The 18,999-nt window shown below is 46.6% G+C and overlaps 1 protein-coding gene across 4 annotated transcripts in view; it reads left to right on the top strand.

The window, feature by feature from the left end:
* Nucleotides 1-18,999, top strand: part of LOC310661550 (transmembrane protease serine 11A-like) — a 74,514-nt gene that overhangs the window by 14,835 nt on the left and 40,680 nt on the right. For 3 of the 4 annotated variants that reach the window (XM_083407878.1, XM_083407880.1, XM_083407877.1), the window contains exon 2: nt 12,488-12,707. The exons of the other annotated variant lie outside the window; for it this stretch is intronic. The gene's annotated coding sequence lies outside the window, so the exon portion shown is untranslated. The remainder of the gene's footprint in view (nt 1-12,487; nt 12,708-18,999) is intronic. 4 annotated transcript variants of the gene reach the window in all.

The raw sequence follows: 18,999 nt of genomic DNA, 5'->3' as shown, positions 1-18,999 counted from the left end.
GGTCACGTGGCCAGCGTGACATCGCTGCTCTGGAGAGCCAGAGCCGCACACGGAACGCCGTTTACCTTCCCGCTGGTAAGCGGTCCCTATTTATCTACTTGCACCCGAGAGTGCTTTCGAACTGCTAGGTTGGCAGGCGCTGGGACCGAACAACGGGAGCGCACCCCGCCGCGGGGATTCGAACTGCCGACCTTTCGATCGGCAAGCCCTAGGCACTGAGGCTTTAACCCACAGCGCCACCCGTGTCCCACGTGAATTGACTTAGTAGGTTAATAATAATAAAAATAAAATTTTATTTATATCCTGCCCTCCCCAGCCAAAGCTGGGCACTGAGTGGCTAACAACAGTAAAATAATACAGCATTCTAAAATCAATTCATTCTAAAATCAGTTCCCATTTAGATAATGATGATTTATTATACCCTGCCCATCTGGCCAGGCCTCCCCAGCCACTCTGGTCAGCTCCCAAGAGGATATTAAAAATATGATAAAATGGCACACATTAAAAACTTCCCTAAACAGGGCTGCCTTCAGATGTCTTCTAAAAGTCAGATAGTTGTTTATTTCCTTGACCTCTGACGGGAGGGCGTTCTACAGGGCAGGCACCACTACCAAGAAGGCCCTCTGCCTAGTTCCCTGAACCTCACTTCTCGCAGGGAGGGAACCGCCAGAAGGCCCTCGGCGCTGGACCTCAGTGTCCAGGTAGAACGATGGGGGTGGAGACGCTCCTTCAGGTATACTGGACCGAGGCCGTTTAGGGCTTTAAAGGTCAGCACCAAGACTTTGAATTGTGCTTGGAAACATACTGGGAGCCAATGTAGGTCTTTTAGGACCAGTGTTATGTGGTCTCGGCAGCCGCTCCCAGACACCAGTCTAGCTGCCGTGTTCTGGATTAGCTGCAGTTTCCGGGTCTCCTTCAAAGGTAGCCCCACGTAGAGCGCATTGCAGTAGTCCAAGCGGGAGATAACTAGAGCATGCACCACTCTGGTGAGACAGTCTGCGGGCAGATAGGGTCTCAGCCTGCATACCAGATGGAGCTGGTAGACAGCTGCCCTGGACACAGACTTAACCTGCGCCTCCATGGACAGCTGTCAGTCCAGAATGACTCCCAGGCTGCGCACCTGGTCCTACATGAGAATTGTAGCAAGTCTATTCCCCATCTCTATGTGCTATCTTTCTTTACTGCCCCTGCTACCGAGCCCTAAAGGAAACAATGGCCTGGCTGACACTGACACACAGAAATGTAGCAAGTGAAGCCTTTTCTCACCATGGGCTTCACTTTCATTTCAAGAAGCATTCAACTGCTTCATGTTAAAGGCAGAGAGAAAATAAAACTAAAAAAGGGGGCAACCCTACTAATCTCTCCACACTCAACTTTTGCCCCACTCTTTCAAGATACAGTTCCGTACTTTAAAAGCTCAGCATTTATTTATTTTATTTGCCCTGATCTCTCCCTGTGAAAGCCCGCTCTTTATCACTCAGTCATAGCAAATGCTAACTTGGGTTTTCCACAGATTTCTGTTTGCTCTGGTCATGCTTTAGAGAGTGTGTTTTTGTAGGGAAATCTCCGGAGCAAAAGAAAAGGGGAGGCGCCCTTGACATGGAGTTTTAAAGCTTGCACTTGAGCCCGGAAAGCTAAGTGCGGATAAGCCCTGCCTTTACTCCAGCAAACATGCCCAGATTACAACCTAGAAACCTGTCCTGCTCCTTTAAATGCTCCAAAAGCAGTAGGAGGGTGTGTGCCCTGTGCGTCTGAACATTTTTAAGGCATGGGTAGGGATGGGGCAGTGGCGTAGGAAGGGGGGGGTGCGGTGGGTGCAGGTCACCCCGGGTGTCATAACTGTTAAAGGTAAAGCTAAAGGGACCCCTGACCATTAGGTCCAGTCGTGGCCGACTCTGGGGTTGCCGCGCTCATCTCACTTTACTGGCCAAGGGAGCCGGCGTACAGCTTCCGGGTCATGTGGCCAGCATGACTAAGGCACTTCTGGCGAACCAGAGCGGCGCACAGAAACGGCGTTTACCTTCCCGCCGGAGTGGTACCTATTTATCTACTTGCACTCAGACGTGCTTTCGAACTGCTAGGTTGGCAGGAGCAGGGACCGAGCAACGGGAGCTCACCCCGTCACAAGGATTCGAACCGCCGGCCTTCTGATTGGCAAGTCCTAGGCTCTGTGGTTTAACCCACAGCGCCACCCGCGTCATAACTGAGGGGGTGACAAAATGGCAAAACTATGTGTTTTTATAATAAATAAAAATTGGCCTCAGGAGTTTTTTAAATAACTCTGCACCCACTGCACCCCCTTGCTACACCACTGGTAGCGTGCCTGAGCCACACGTCTCTCCTGAGGGGGGTGCAGCGGCAGACCGTCTGTGAGCTCCGCGGTGCTTTTTCGAGCAGCGCGGGGCTGGCATCTGCCCACCGCCTCAGCCACACCCTACAGCTGAGGGGGAAGCTGAGGAGAGGCTCCACGCAGTGGCGTAGGAAGGGGGGTGTGCCTTGGCTTACCCCACCCCCATGGGCAGCTCACCCCGCCCCTGGCTGCAGGGCACGCACACTGCCCCGGGCACCCGAGCAGCTAGCTACGCCACTGGGATGGGGTGAGTCTTTAGTGCAAGAGTGCTCAACTACTGCAGAACCCCTGCTCCAATCCCTCCGTATAGAAATCTGGGGGGGCATCTCAAGCAGACCTCCTCCTGCCATCTTTCTGCTTATACCAAGAAAAAAGCACACCAAGAACTCAGGCCAATGTAAGTTTCAACAGTGGGAGTGGTCCCTACTCGCAAATCAGTAGTCAATAGTAACAAAAACTAAGCCATTCAAAAGTATGTATTCTGACAAGGGTTACAAACTCAAATAGAGATTACAAACTCTAACAGAGATTACAAATTCAAACTCATAAAGATATGTATAACACAATAATTCGTTACATTGTGTTATACATATCTTTATGAGTTTGAATGGATTAGTTTTTGTTACTATTGAATACTGATTTGCGAGTAGGGACCACTCCCACTATTGAAACTTACATTGGCTTGTGTTCTTGGTGTGCTTTTTTCTTGGTATATTTAATAACAAGAACTCCAACTTGTTTAATGTTTCTGCTTATGCCTCAGCTGCCCCTTTTGAGGTCTCCAAGGGATGGGGTAGCAGACCATGGAGGTCTCCTGTGATAGTAGGAGAGACCAAGGCAGGAATCTGCTTCAACAAGATGCTTCAACATCATTTCATGGCACAGGAGAAATCCACCCAACTCTCTCCTATCACTGCTGGAGATCTCAGACATCTGCTCTGTCTACCTTCTCCAAGCGGAGCCTTTTTATCCTGGGGTGGGGGGAAGAGGCAAAGTAGCAGGTGGAGGAGGGCTGGCATTGCTCCCTTCAGGACCCCTTGAAGGTTTCAAGCCTGAGCAATGCAGCTGATTTGGGGGCAGGAGGGTGTCAGCACAAGGCTGCCTGTGCATCCCTTTGGCGGAGGCAGGATCTCAGGGTTGCAACAAGGCAACCCCAAACCTTCTGCTTCTTCCATTCTGAAAGGCCCATGTTTGCATTTCAAAGAGTACCTGGAAAACAGCGCAAAAGTCAAAGAGCATCGGTGACAGCTGAGACAAGCAGGTTTAGGGTAGTAAAGTAGGAGTTTACTTCCTGCAGTGTATGGGTAAAAGAACAATGGGAATTAAGTTGCATCACTCTTAAGGCCGAGTGTGCGATTGGTCAAAAACAATCCAATCATCTGTATTGTTTTTAACACTCGATTGGGAGCCGCCCAGAGTGGCTGGGGAAACTCAGCCAGGTGGGCGGGGTATAAATTATTATTATTATTATTATTATTATTATTATTATTATTATTATCTGACCCCTCAAATTTTGGTCAAGTATTGTTAATGCTTTAACACCATGAGAACAACACATAAGATACAGATTTGATACGCGTGCTAATTCCAAGCACACAAAAAACACAAACTAGCTGATGTTATGAAATAATTAAATTGGGTTTACAGAGTTTCTTGCTTCCATGTTGTTCTCTTGACTCAAACTGGGTACCTGACCCAGTGTGAACTTCATGGCTGTGTAACCTGGGTCTTCCTTGTCCTGCTCTCCCTTTGCCACTGGAACCCGCATGTTTTTATTCTGGTTACAGCAGAAAAAAGCTCTGCTGCGCTACGAGGTTTGCTCCCCGAGTGTTGCAGGATGAGAATGCAAGCAGCCCTTGCTTCTCTTCTTGCTCTTGTAATTAAATATATCTGCTGCTTGTCAGCTTCATGGGATGGCTGACAGTATTTGACTGGTCAACTAGGGCAAGGATTCAAACAGAGCAGGTCTTCTGAGACCCTACTTCCAGTGCCCAGCCTTTCTGATCTTCAGCGTGATGCATTTCAGTATTTTGCCTCCCGTTTCATGCCCAGAAAAGGCACCCCCTGCGACCTACATAAATTGCGCCAACCAATCAAGTTTGCGTAATTTATTCTTCACCTTTCTCTATTTTGCATAACTTAGTATTTGCTTCTGAGGGGGGTGTTAAGTTGTGGGTGAACATATCAGACGACACAGCGATTCTTCAAACAGCTCTTGTTTATTCACAGGCCAGGACAGAACTGAACTAAACGGTTCAGCCAACCTGCTTATACAGAGCTCAACTACAAAGCAACAGTAACAACTTCCTGTAACTATCCAATCACTGAATGTCACTTTCAATTCCTTATTTGCATATGCGGACCTGAGTGAAAACTATCTACAGTATCCCCCTGCTGGCCTAGGGTGAGAACTTACGGGGGGGGGAGGGCAGGAAGTTATGCAGTACACCCAAACTCCACCCCTGAGTTTCTTTTTCAGCAACGCTCTCTGGCTTTGCAATATGAAATGCACAGATGCATTTAAAGGATGTCCCCCCCCCTTTAACCACAGTAGCCATGAGCTGGATTGGGACCATGGCATGCAGGGGGGGGGTTAACTCTTTCCTCTACTGCTCAGAATTGTTCCCCACCCTCCAGAGGGGAAGCATCTATTTGCACCAACGGAAGCGCTCAAGAGAAGCACACTCAGGTCTTCCTATAGGATAGATGTATCTGAGGCCAGGATATTTGTGCTAAGTGCAGCCTCATGGTGCAAAGGGCCTTTTCCTCATAGTCTTCCTTGCCAAAGTTCCTCCGTTGCCTCAGTGTTTGCAGCATGAGCCCAGAGAGATACATCCTCATGCCGTAACATATTTTTGATGCTCTCTTGATATAACCTGCCGTAAGGACTTTCTGATGAAAGACAGGCAGTATATCTAATCATTGTTATCATACATACTGGTCCAGAGTTTATATGCTGGCCTTAGTGTGCTATGACTAAGGATGCCTCATCCTGTCAACTAAATAATAACCAAGTAGGCAACAGGAGGGACGCAGGTGGCGCTGTGGGTTAAACCACAGAGCCTAGGACTTGCTGATCAGAAGGTCAGCGGTTCGAATCCCCGCGACGGGGTGAGCTCCCGTTGCTCGGTCCCTGCTCCTGCCAACCTAGCAGTTTGAAAGCACGTCAAAGTGCAAGTAGATAAATAGGTACTGCTCTGGCGGGAAGGTAAACGGCGTTTCCGTGCACTGCTCTGGTTCGCCAGAAGCGGCTTAGTCATGCTGGCCACATGACCTGGAAGCTGTACGCCGGCTCCCTTGGCCAGCGAGATGAGCGCCGCGAGATGAGCGCCGCAACCCCAGAGTTGGTCATGACTGGACCTCATGATCAGGGGTCCCTTTACCTTTACCTTAAGGAACTTCTGGTGAAGGACAGACAGTATATCTAATCATTGTTATCAAACGTACTGGTCCAGAGTTTGTACGCTGGCCTTAGTGTGCTATGACTAAGGATGCCTCATCCTATCCACTAAGTAATAACCAAGTAGGCAACAGGAGACGTTCCTTTGAGTTGGGAGTTCCATGGCAGGGTTGTTGTTGCTGAACAACTGAAGGCTGCCGTAAGATGTTAGAAGAGATCAGCGGCTGGCAACTTTAATTTTTAGGCATTATAGTGAGAGGCTGGGACATGGCTCAAACAGTGATTTCATTGTGACAAGGCTCAGGAAACTAGAACTGCCTTGGCCAAACAGAGTATGAGAATACAGTGGTACCTCAGGTTAAGTACAGTGGTGCCTCGCAAGACGAAAAGAATCCGTTCCGTGAGTCTCTTCGTCTAGCGGTTTTTTCGTCTAGCGAAGCAACCCTATTAGCGGATTAGCGGATTAGCGCTATTAGCGGTTTAGCGGCTATTAAAGGCTTAAGGGATTAGTGGATTAGCTGCTAAAAGGCTATTAGCAGCTTAGTGCCTTAGAAAAAGGGGGTGGGGAGCGGAAACCCCCCCCAGGAATCGCAAGACATTTTCGTCTTGCGAAGCAAGCCCATAGCAGATTCGTCCTGCGAAGCACCTCCAAAACGGAAAACCCTTTCGTCTAGCGGGTTTTCCGTCTTGCGAGGCATTCGTCTTGCGGGGCACCACTGTACTTAATTCGTTCTGGAGGTCTGTACTTAACCTGAAACTGTACTTAACCTGAAGCACCACTTTAGCTAATGGGGCCTCCTGCTGTCGCCGCGCCGCTGGAGCATGATTTCTGTTCTCATCCTGAAGCAAAATTCTTAACCTGAAGCACTATTTCTGGGTTAGCGGAGTCTGTAACCTGAAGCGTATGTAACCTGAAGCGTATTTAAACTGAGGTACCACTGTAGTACTAAAGAAGCAGCACCAAAGGGGGTATGTTTACTTGCAAGTTTGCAGGGGAACAAAGAGGAAGTTCAATTCCGTGTACATACCCTTAGAAACTAGCAATAATGACATCTTTGCAGGATTTGTTGCTTTTTATAAGCAATGACGTGAGCCCAATCAGCCTGAAGAAGGAAGAGTTATGGAATTTTAAAGCTCCTATTGGCACACATCATATAAACTTTAAATAGAACATAATCTCAACATTTGATAACTTCCCTGCTGAGTGATTTAAGACCTTTACTGGTGTCATTCATGAGCGTATTAAATGTATGCTTAATGTACTCCGAATTGCATGATGCATGGAATGATGCCATAATCTTCATTTATAAAAATGGGAAGCATCCAAGGTTGTTGACGGACAGGTTAAACAGGTCCATTATTAGTTCATTTGGAATCTGCTAGTGGCTGTGAAAAAAAAGAAATCTGATTACAAAGAAATGGCATGGACCTGCTTTTCCTGTGTTAGAATAAGGGGTGGTTAAGATTTGGAAATGTTGATATTAACAATGTTGATTTAGGCAGGGGTGGTAAACCTGTCACTCCACCCCCCAAGATGTTGCTAGACTCTACCTCCCATCATCCCTGGCAATTGGCCTTGTTGGCTGGAGCTAATAGGCCTTGTAGACCAAAACACCATGAAGATACCGGCTTCATGAAAGTTGCAAAAGGGAACTGAAGCGAAGTCTTCTTTAGAGCTCCTGGCTATGTGTGTAGGGCTTTGATAGCCTCCAGTCCATTGTCGCAATGCTTCAGCAAATGGTTGATGGAGAAGTTTGTTAAGAGTATCATTTTTACCATGAAGGTAAAGGGTAAAGGGCCCCTTACCGTTAGATAGAGTTGTGGCCGACTCTGGGGTTGCAGCGCTCATCTCGCTTTATTGGCCAAGGGAGCCGGCGTACAGCTTCCGGGTCATGTGGCCAGCATGACTGAGCCGCTTCTGGCAAAACCAGAGCAGCGCATGGAAACGCCGTTTACCTTTCCGCTGGAGTGGTACCTATTTATCTACTTGCACTTTGACGTGCTCTCTAACTGCTAGGTTGGCAGGAGCTGGGATTGAGCAACGGGAGCTCACCCCATTGTGGGGATTCGAACCGCCGACCTTCTGATCGGCAAGTCCTAGGCTCTGTGGCTTAACCCACAGCACCACCCTCATCCCTTTTACCACAAAGTGTACTGCAAATATTATCTGCTATCTGTTTTTCTGGGGTGGCTGTCTTCTGTTTTTCTGTGAATATAACCTGTCTTCTGAATTATCTGCAAATATTATTTTTCATAAGGCTTTTAAGGGTGGCCAGGCGAAGACCCCTGACCCCAGGCGACCCCCGGGAAGAATGATGACTCATAACAACGTGTTATGGGATTAAAATTGGCCACAACTTGATTGAACTTTCAGATGTAGGGAGACCTTGGCTTAGGCATAGACTGAGGGAGGGCAGGATGGGAGAAGCTCTGGAGCCGACTGAGGACTCCCAGGTAAGTTCCACCCTCTATTGTGTGTGCAGGGCGGTCCTAACGCTACCTGGTCGACTCCCCTGGCAACACCTCCCCAGCTGGGATTGGTTGACTGTCTGAGGTTAGGCGGGAACCTCCAGGTATCCAGCTTGGGGAGGCAAAGCCAGTCTGACTTGCTGGAGATTGTGTAGGGCCAGGGGGCTGCATGTGACCACACAAAAAGCACCCCACCCATTTGAAGTGGGGAGCGGTCATTAATAGATAGACTGGGCAACATTTGTATCTTTTGGGCTTGCCTGACATGAGAATAATAATAGAATTAAGAATTTGACCATGAAATAGTCCAATAGGGGGCTAAGACAGTGTCTTGGGAAAAGCTTTTCAAAATGTGGTTGGAAAACTCTCAGGCTGAATTGCTTCCCCAGATTTAAGATGTGGAGAATGGTATCTTTCGCTATGGATTTTATTAGCCTATTTAAACATTTTCTGTGGTTGGTCCGGCGTTCCTTCCTTCCTTTCTAAACAAACCACTTTGGAGCTAAGACAGATATGCCATAATTTCCCCAGAGAATGTATTATTTGAAGTTCTTTATATCAGTGCAACTACATATAAATTTGGGGTCTCAAATAGGGAGATAATTTTCTGCTTTAACTTAAGTCACATAAGTTGAATTAATACTTTGGTCCAAATTGCGAGAAACAATTTATTATGTGAAAGGCAATCTGTTCACATAATAAGAAGCAAAGAAGTTTGCAAGTTAAGGTTGGGCTTCCGTATTTTTTGCAATCTTAGAAAAACAATAATAATTAAAATGTTTCCCTCCCAGTCCATGTCTCAGTAAAGCCCTTTAGCCTGTCTGGGACAACTGCAACATTACCTCAGTTGCCAAGACTGAATGAACAAAATGGTAAAAAAATAAGTAAAATCAGGAGTGCCAGAGCTGGACTCAGCATACAGTAATCCAAAGGAGGTAGAATCAAGAGAAGTTATTCAGGCACAGAAGGAAGGCAAAGAAGAAATTGCAGAATTTAGGGTTGCCATATTTCAAAAACCAGGACACCCCGAAAGTTGTTTTTTGAAATTCCCCCCGGACGTCAATTCCGCAAATGTATGGCATCCCTAGCCTGGAATTGTGTGGTTAGGCATTGAAGGGGTGAAAAGGCCACTAAGGGAACAGGACACTCTACAAAATGGGCCTTCTTAGGTCAATCTAGAATGGCATAATCATGTGAAAGTGCTACAGGGCACTTGTACCACCATTTAAATTTCTTTTTGTCACTGCAAAGCAAAAAGCAGAGACATCACCTTGCCAGCAAAGGTCCGTATAGGTCAAGCTATGGTTTTCCCAGTAGTGATGTATGGAAGTGAGAGCTGGACCATAAAGAAGGCTCATTGCCAAAGAATTGATGCTTTTGAATTATGGTGCTGGAGGAGACTCTTGAAGATGAAACCTATCCATTCTGAAGGAAATCAGCCCTGAGTCCTCACTGGAAGGACAGATCGTGAAGCTGAGGCTCCAATACTTTGGCCACCTCATGAGAAGAGAAGACTCCCTAGAAAAGACCCTGATGTTGGGAAAGATGGAGGGCACAAGGAGAAGGGGACGACAGAGGACGAGATGGTTGGACAGTGTTCTCGAAGCTACCAGCATGAGTTTGACCAAACTGCGGGAGGCAGTGGAAGACAGGAGTGCCTGGCATGCTCTTGTCCATGCGGTCATAAAGCGCTGGACATGACTAAACGACTAAACAACAACAACATGTCACTGCTGTTTAAGGCACAGAGGCAAGGCCAAAGAAATGGCTGCACCACAAAACAGGTCAGCTCCAGAGGAGCAGCTGTAGAGAGATTTCGTTCTTCTTCCCCGTAAAAAAGATAATATTGATTTTTCCGGATTATTTCTGAGATCCATTGATGAGCTTCCCCACAGAATCCAGTCATTTTTTGTGCTAGGCTCCCAGGTTGCAAAGTCTTCCGAGTTCATACATGTGGTCTGACCGCAACAGGAACCTCATCTGTAATCCCAATGCATAGCTATTGCTCTGATTTCTATTGTCAAGCGTAATCCCTTCCCAAAGGGCTTGGTAGCATTAATCATAATTCCCCTGCGGGCATTTGTCAAGTCTCCCAATTCTTTTCCTTCTCTGAATCTTGCTTAATCATTGCCTTAAAATATCATGTCGTAATGAGTTCCACAGACTAATTACACTCTAGGTTCCTTTTGAGAACTCATTCTATATTGAGGCGCCAGTGCCGAACACAGCTGTCGCTCTCTTCTGTGAATATCGTTTTGCACGTTTGCACAATTAAGTAAGAAGGGTTCAATTTTAGAAATGGTTTAGAAAGCAATCTCAGGAGAATCCTTAGAAACACACAGGATTGCCGACACTTTCCCTGCACCCTAACATGCAGAAATTAAGTAAAGTGAAGGTTTTTTTCATACTTTATCTCCACGATAGGAAAAACGTCCGCTGCTAAATTTCTGTATAGAAGGCAACTGGAAGAGACAAATAGGTTCTTCTTGTAATCTGGGAATGAATGTTCCACCTACATCTTGTTACAACACGCCACAGCCTGTCATTTTCCTGCCCTATCATGCTGTAATGTCTGCATTTACTGCACCAGTGTCGACAGGGAAATCACTTCAAACTATTTCTGCATTTGTGGCTGCATCATGCATTATTTGATTGCTTTAGGAGAGGATTTTTGGCTTTTTGAATATTATCACTCATGGACTGCTTAGAAATATCATGCAAATGGGTCAATTATAATATAAATAAAATTCATCCCATTGGCTGATACTTCAGAAGATACGTAACCCACCCGGGCCGCTAAACTGGACTACATATTGCGTCTTACCTGCAGTTTTCCGTTGCGGAAGCTTTAAACATTTGCATTGCGGTTCTAGGCTTTTATGCCCACCAGGTGGTTACTATTCAGGATTACAGTGGTACCTTGGTTTGCATACGTTTTGGATTACAAACACGTCAAACCCAGAACTGCGTGTCCCGGTTTGCAACCTTTTTTTTGATTAAAAGGTAAAGAACCCCTGACAGTTAAGTCCAGTAGCGAATGACTCTGGGGTTGCGGCGCTCATCTTGCTTTACTGGACAAGGGAGCCAGCGTACAGCTTCCGGGTCATGTGGCTAGCATGACCAAGCTGCTTCTGGCAAAACCAGAGCAGCGCACGGAAATGCTCTTTACCTTCCTGCTGGAGCGGTACCTATTTATCTACTTGCACGTGCTTTCGAACTGCTAGGTTGGCAAGAGCTGGGGTAACTGTGCCCCTGAAGGACCAGGTGGGAGTCATTTTGGACTCACAGCTGTCCATGGAGGCACTGGTCAATTCTGTATCTAGGGCAGCTGTCTACCAGCTCCACCTGGTACGCAGGCTGAGACCCTATCTGCCCGCAGACTGTCTCGCCAGAGTGGTGCATGCTCTAGTTATCTCCCGCTTGGACTACTGCAATGCGCTCTACGTGGGGCTACCTTTGAAGGTGACCCAGAAACTATAACTAATCCAGAATACGGCAGCTAGACTGCTGACTGGGAGCGGCCGCCGAGACCACATAACACTGGTCTTGAAAGACCTACATTGGCTCCCAGTACCTTTCCGAGCACAGTTCAAAGTGTTGGTGTTGACCTTTAAAGCCCTAAACGGCCTCGGCCCAGTATACCTGAAGGAGCATCTCCACCCCCATTATTCTGCCCAGACGCTGAGGTCCAGCGCTGAGGGCCTTCTGGCGGTTCCCTCATTGCGAGAAGCAAAGCTACAGGGAACCAGGCAGAGGGCCTTCTCAGTAGTGGCACCCGCCCTGTGGAACTCCCTCCCACCAGATGTCAAAGAGATAAACACTTACCTGACATTCAGAAGACATCTGAAGGCAGCCCTGTTCAGGGAAGTTTTTAATGTGTGACATTTTAGTGTATTTTTTGTCTTTGTTGGAAGCCGCCCAGAGTGGCTGGGGAAACCCAGCCAGATGGGCGGGGTACAAATAATAAATTATTATTATATAACCTGTTTTGGTTTACAAACGGACCTCCGGAACGGATTATGGTTGTAAACCAAGGTACCACTGTATTGTTGTTTACAAATGGACCTCCAGAACGGATTATGGTTGTAAACCAAGGTACCACTGTATTGTTGTTTACAAATGGACCTCTGGAACGGATTATGCTTGTAAACCAAGGTACCACTGTATTGTTGTTTACAAATGGAGGGGTGGGGTTTGTCTTGTTGGAATAGTTGCCATGTTTTGATGCTTGATCCCTCAAATGCTTCTTCCCCATCATGTCCCTCCAGATCTGGCACCTCCCTGAACCGGTCTGGTCACCGCAGACAGAGATCTTGAGCTGCAGGCTGCCTTGTCTTGGATGAAGGGAGGAGCAAGACACAGAGTGATAACTCAGCATATTGGGTCACGTCCTTTGCATCAGATATCACCAGCAACCTGGAGGTGATGTCAGGTCTAGAGGCAACTTCTTACTGAGGGCTTGCAAGCTGCAGTGGTCAATGCGATCTGGTAGGTGGTTTTTACCCATGGCTTTTTTATATTTTTATTTTTTTTACAAGCTGGAAAGTGTGCAGAGGAGGGCAACCAAGATGAACAAGGGTCTGGAAACTAAGACTTATGAGGAGCGCTTGAAGGATCTGGGTATGTTTAGCCCAGAAGAGAGGAAAATGAGAGGTGATATGATAGCCATCTTCAAATATCTTAAGGGCTGTCACATGGAGGAGGGACCATGCTTCTTTTCTCCTGCTCTGGAGGGTAGGACTCAAACCAATGGCTTCAAGTTGAAAGAAAGGAGATTCTCACTAAATATTCAGAAGAACTTTCAGACTGTTAGAGCTGTTTGGCAGTGGAACAGACTCCCAAGAGAGGTGGTGGACCTGCTTTCCTTGGAGGTCTACCAGCAGAGGTGTGATGGCCACCTGCCATGGATGCTTTAGCTGAGATTCTTGCCTTGTAGGGGGTTGAACTAGACGACCCTCTCGAGATACCTTCATAGCCCTCAACTGTTCCCTTTTTTTAAGGGAAATTCCCTTATTCCAAATAGGATTCTGCGCAAGGAAAGGGAAAAGTTGACAGCTATGGATCCCTTCCAACTCTAAGATGCTATGATTCTAAATGTGAAGTGGTTATATGGGGAAACTGGACCATGGGACCTGGAGTTTGCATAGCCCTTCTGGAACCGTACAGGTTTCCTTAGTTGGCAGAGTCCCACTGTATGAGTCCTCTGGGAGACAGCAAGGGGCCTTCTCTTTTAGCGCCTAGGACTTGCCGATCGAAAGGTCGGCGGTTCGAATCCCCACGGCGGGGTGCGCTCCCGTCGCTCGGTCCCAGCGCCTGCCAACCTAGCAGTTCGAAAGCACCCCCGGGTGCAAGTAGATAAATAGGGACCGCTTACTAGCGGGAAGGTAAACGGCGTTCCGTGTGCTATGCTGGCTCGCCAGATGCAGCTTGTCACGCTGGCCACGTGACCCGGAAGTGTCTGCGGACAGCGCTGGCTCCCGGCCTATAGAGTGAGATGAGCGCACAACCCTAGAGTCTGGCAAGACTGGCCCGTATGGGCAGGGGTACCTTTACCTTTACCTTTACAAGAGGAGGAAGAAAGCAGCACCTACTAAAACCCTCTAGTGGTACCTCTGGTTACATACATACGGATTCCGTTCACATCCCGAGGTACCACTGTACTACCATTGCCGTCCACATAATTTGGACTGCAACCGAATAAACTTCAACAGAGAGCAAATTTGTTCAGGAAATAAGAATGTAAAGGTCAAGGTAAAGTACTTAATTTTTTCCGGAGGTCCGTTCTTAACCTGAAACTGTTCTTAACCTGAAGACCACTTTAGCTAATGGGGCCTCCCGCTGCCGCCGCACGATTTATGTTCTCATCCTGAGGTAAAGTTCTTAACCTGAGGTACTACTTCTGGGTTAGCGGAGTCTGTAACCTGAAGTGTTTGTCACCCGAAGCGTTTGTAACCTGAAGGTACCACTGTAATCCACACCACTGACAGAGGAACAAGAGACCTGCTGTTCTCCTTCATATTGTGCAACTCTGCCAAGCTGGACAATGTTCTGTGGTCATATCATAGCTGGGCATCAATTGATTACATTTGGAAGAGATCTATCACAGGCTATGGCATTGACTTCTGCCACCAGCAACGAATAACTGAATGGGGTTTGTGACTGGGGGAAAGAGCAATAAGTTGGGGGTGGGTGGGGTGGAACTTCAAATTACTGACATAAATTCCACTTGCATAACATGTGGTTGTATTCTGAGTCTCGCCATTGCTGGTCTTCCTTGTCAGAATATCTCCTTCTTTTCCTAAAACTCAGTGTTTTTAGAAACGGGGGCACAAATGTTCTCATGGGCAAATGTGAAATGTTGCTAAGACTAGACAGAGGCCGCCACTAAGTTCTCCTTTGAAACAAGTAGATGCCGTTGTGCAGCTCCCATTCATCTCAAAGGAGCTGACTCAGGACACCTTCCCGGTGGATTACCGCCAGTTAAAGTTGAACGGCAGAGGCCTTACTTATTCAGACTAAAGGTCAATCCAGTCCATTATTCTCTCACCAATAATAGGCAGACATATGCAGCTGATAATATGCCGGGCACAAAGCTGATGGCCTTTCTCTGTTGGCTTGTCCTCAACAACTGGTGCCATTTTCTGCACCCCTTCATTTGCCATGCTTTCACACTGGTTTGTTTTGTACCTACTCATCAGACCACCATAAACAAACAAACCTTCAACAGACAAAGGGAACTACATATTTGTATCAAGTTAATGAAAGTGTGTGTGTGTGTGTGTGTGAGTGAGTGAATGAAACTTTATTTGCGTCAGCCATCGGCCATAGCAACAAGTACAGTGGTACCTCGGGTTACATACGCTTCAGGTTACATATGCTTCAGGTTACAGACTCCCATAACCCAGAAATAGTACCTCAGGTTAAGAACTTTGCTTCAGGATGAGAACAGAAATTGTGTTCCGGCGGCAGGGCAGCAGCATGAGGCCCCATTAGCTAAAGTGGTGCTTCAGGTTAAGAACAGTGTCAGGTTAAGAACGGACCTCCGGAATGAATTAAGTACTTAACCCCAGGTACCACTGTATGTGTGATCTCTCTGTGTGTGTGTGTGTGTTGAGATTGTATGCAAACCTAAACTGAATTCCCTAAAAGCATAAACTTAAAATTCTGAATCTCCCTAGCAAGTCACAGCATTATCCTTTAATTATCTCCTTGAGGATGATGTTCCTGCAGATAGAACATGTGCCATCCAATCTTTGCAGTGAACATATACATATCTTGTCAGTGCAGCAGGTAGATTACAGTCTTCTGGGTGACTTTTCTGCGTTGCTTGCTAAGATCTGTCCCAAGTAATGTTGCTGAGCATATAATTGTTGTTGTTTAGTCGTTTAGTCGTGTCTGACTCTGGACTCAAAACGGTTGAAAACCTCTGCCTTAGTCTATTACCAGGGTTTGAGATGGATCAAGTACGAGATCTCAGGGTACCCTGGTAAAGGGGTCTGGGTGGAATATTCTATCTGGAAGCCCAGTTGGAGAGCGAAAGAGCCATTGTTGTTCAGTCGTGTCTGACTCTTCGTGACCCCATGGACCAGAGCACGCCAGGCACTCCTGTCTTCCACTGCCTCCCGCAGTTTGGTCAAACTCATAGCTTCAAGAACACTATCCAACCATCCAACCATCTCGTCCTCTGTCGTCCCCTTCTCCTTGTGCCCTACATCTTTCCCAACATCAGGGTCTTTTCCAGGGAGTCTTCTCTTCTCATGAGGTGGCCAAAGTATTGGAGCCTCAGCTTCAGGATCTTTCCTTCCAGTGAGCACTCAGGGCTGATTTCCTTCAGAATGGAGAGGTTTGATCTTCTTGCAGTCCAGGGGACTCTCAAGAGTCTCCTCTAGCACCATAATTCAAAAGCATCAATTCTTCGGCGATCAGCCTTCTTTATGGTCCAGCTCTCACTTCCATACATCACATAATACAAAGGGCAATATACAATAGTGTGTGCAAGATCTTCAACCTGTTTTTAAATCACAAGGGGAGCTATGCTCAGAATGTGGCTTATGACTTTGCAAAAGAGAGGGTTAGTGGGTTAGGAACAGTTTATTGATGATACCACTGGATATTTTGATTGTTCCTGTGGACAGCAGATCATTGCATCCTCAGCTGTGGAGAGCAAAAATGGAGGAGAATAGCTGGATCAGCTGGTATTCAAAGCGCAATTCATTGTCAAGGCAACATGTTTGGGAGATAAAATGTGACTGTAGAGAAAAACAGTCATATTTGAGAAGTGACATACAGTGGCACCGCAGGTTACAGACGCTTCAGGTTACAGACTCCACTAACCCAGAAATAGTGCTTCAGGTTAAGAACTTTGCTTCAGGATGAGAACAGAAATCGTGCTCTGGCGACACAGCGGCAGCAGGAGGCCCCATCAGCTAAAGTGGTGCTTCAGGTTAAGAACAGTTTCAGGTTAAGAACGGACCTCCAGAACGAATTAAGTACTTAACCCGAGGTACCACTGTATTTGAGAAATGACTATTCCATAGTCCTTAGCCAATAATGGCTGATAGAAAAATTATGGAGCTACAGTGTTGTAGTGAAATAATATCTGAAATGCTGGCATGAGTTGCGATAGTTTTGTTTTCAGTCTGTCCCCATCTTGTCTCCCCAACCCCCACCTTCCTTGTACCCATTTCTCAATCCTAGAAATGGCATTAGTGGTTGCATTTCCTGGTGGCACCATGGCGTTCAGCAATATGCGACGATGGCAGCATGTGCTGTGACATTACACAGATGTAACAGTTATCATGCCTTGTTGTGTGTGTTCCCACACAACTACAGTGGTACCTCAGGTTACATACGCTTCAGGTTACAGACTCCGCTGGATGAGAACAGAAATTGCATGGCGGCAGCGGAGGCCCCATTAGCTAAAGTGGTGCTACAGGTTAAGAACAGTTTCAGGTTAAGAATGGACCTCCAGAACGAATTAAGTACTTAACCCGAGGTATCACTGTATAATAAATTAAAGAGGAACTGGTGCTAATTTGCTGCAGATGTTGAGCACCGGTCCTTGACAATAACATTCCAGTTTGCTAGGTGCCACCCTTTAAAAAAAACCCCTCTCAGATCTACCCTGAAAGCAAATCTCAAGTTTTTGAATTTCCATATGAAATTGAATTGTTTGTTTACTTGGAAAAACATGTCATATCTCTAAAGAACTCTGGCTCCAACACTTGATGGAAAGTCAAAAGAGATGAGTTCATTCACCATTTTGGCCCACGCTAATCCAGGTAAACAACTCTGTCAATTTAAGCTGTTTCGGCATAATGAGGAATTTGCATCACAAATTCACGAGTTGCCCATTACAAAGTCATGACTAATTTATAAGCAACAAAATGCTTGGCGAATTCGAATGCAAAGTTCACAGTTGCGAAAATAACATGATTCTCTGTTCTGTTCTTCCTTGTTCACAAAATAGCAAGTTAGTTTCTTTGAGTTCAGCTGGACAGCATGTAGGCCCTGTTGTGCTTTGTCACAACATGGGTGTGATGTGGGGTTTTCGTTGTTGTCATTATTGAACCCAGTAAATTGTGAGAGAATGTGGGCAAGCCCGTAACGAGGATTTGCTTGAAATTACTCAACACAAATACTGTAGCTAGCGTCTCCAGGTAGCTTTGTAATTTCAAGAAAACATTGGATGAATCAGAGTGGGAAGTTCTCTGCTCTCAATAAAGTTCAATGAAAACCAGGAACCGAAGACCTTCTGTTTCATGGGTAGTGTTATGTACTAACCTTGGATCCTAGAACAATAGGCAAGTAGGATTCTAGAAGGCAACAACTGATTGGCTAGCAGGAGAAGGCCAATCAGGCTCCAGGAAGAAGTTAATCAGCCTATTAGGCTGGTAGGATTCTAGAAGGCAACAACTGATTGGCCTGCAGGAAAAGACCAATCAGGCTCCAGGAGGAAAGCAGAATCAGCCAATCAAGACAGGACTCATTGTGTAAATAATGTATATAAAAGCCTGAGGTTTGGGGGCAATTCAATCACTGTTTTACAAGCTGCAATAAAGAGCATGAAATCACTACAGGACTCCAAGTATATTTCAGGTAGGCAAACTAAGGCCCAGGGGCCAGATCCAGCCCAATTGCCTTCTCATTCTGGCCCACGGAAAGTCCAGGAATCAGCGTGTTTTTACATGAGCAGAATGTGTGCTTTTATTTAAAATGCATTTGTGGGGCATAGGAATTTGTTCACCCCCCCCCCCACCGCAAAAGAAATATATAGTCCAGTCCCCCACAAGGTCTGAGGGATAGTGGACCAGACCCCTGCTGAAAAAGTTTGCTGACCCCTGTTCTATTTCAGTCCCAAAGTGGTGCTTCACACATCTGGCGCATCAGCAATTTTCTTTCTACAAAGAATTCCTTACTGTTCATGATGTGCTGTGCTGAAAATGTCTTCCCTGTTTACTCACATCATTTCTCCATCAGTTAATGAGAAAAGAATCTGCATTCAAAAATTATCAAATCAGAGGTGAAATTTTAATGGAATTCTCATGGTCGATGTGAGGTGTATTTCGTAGCGCTTACTTCACTTTTGAGGTAGCAAAGGGGTTTAAGGTAAAGGTAAAGGTACCCCTGCCCGTACGGGCCAGTCTTGACAGACTCTAGGGTTGTGCGCCCACCTCACTCAAAGAGGCTGGGGGCCAGCGCTGTCTGGAGACACTTCTGGGTCACGTGGCCAGCGTGACGAAGCTGCTCTGGCGAGCCAGAGCTGCACCCGGAACGCCGT

Source organism: Podarcis tiliguerta, assembly GCF_965153285.1.
Source record: "Podarcis tiliguerta genome assembly, chromosome: 13".
Lineage (NCBI taxonomy): Eukaryota > Metazoa > Chordata > Lepidosauria > Squamata > Lacertidae > Podarcis > Podarcis tiliguerta.
Note: the sequence above shows the minus strand (reverse complement) of the source record. Positions and strands in the feature narration are given on the sequence as shown.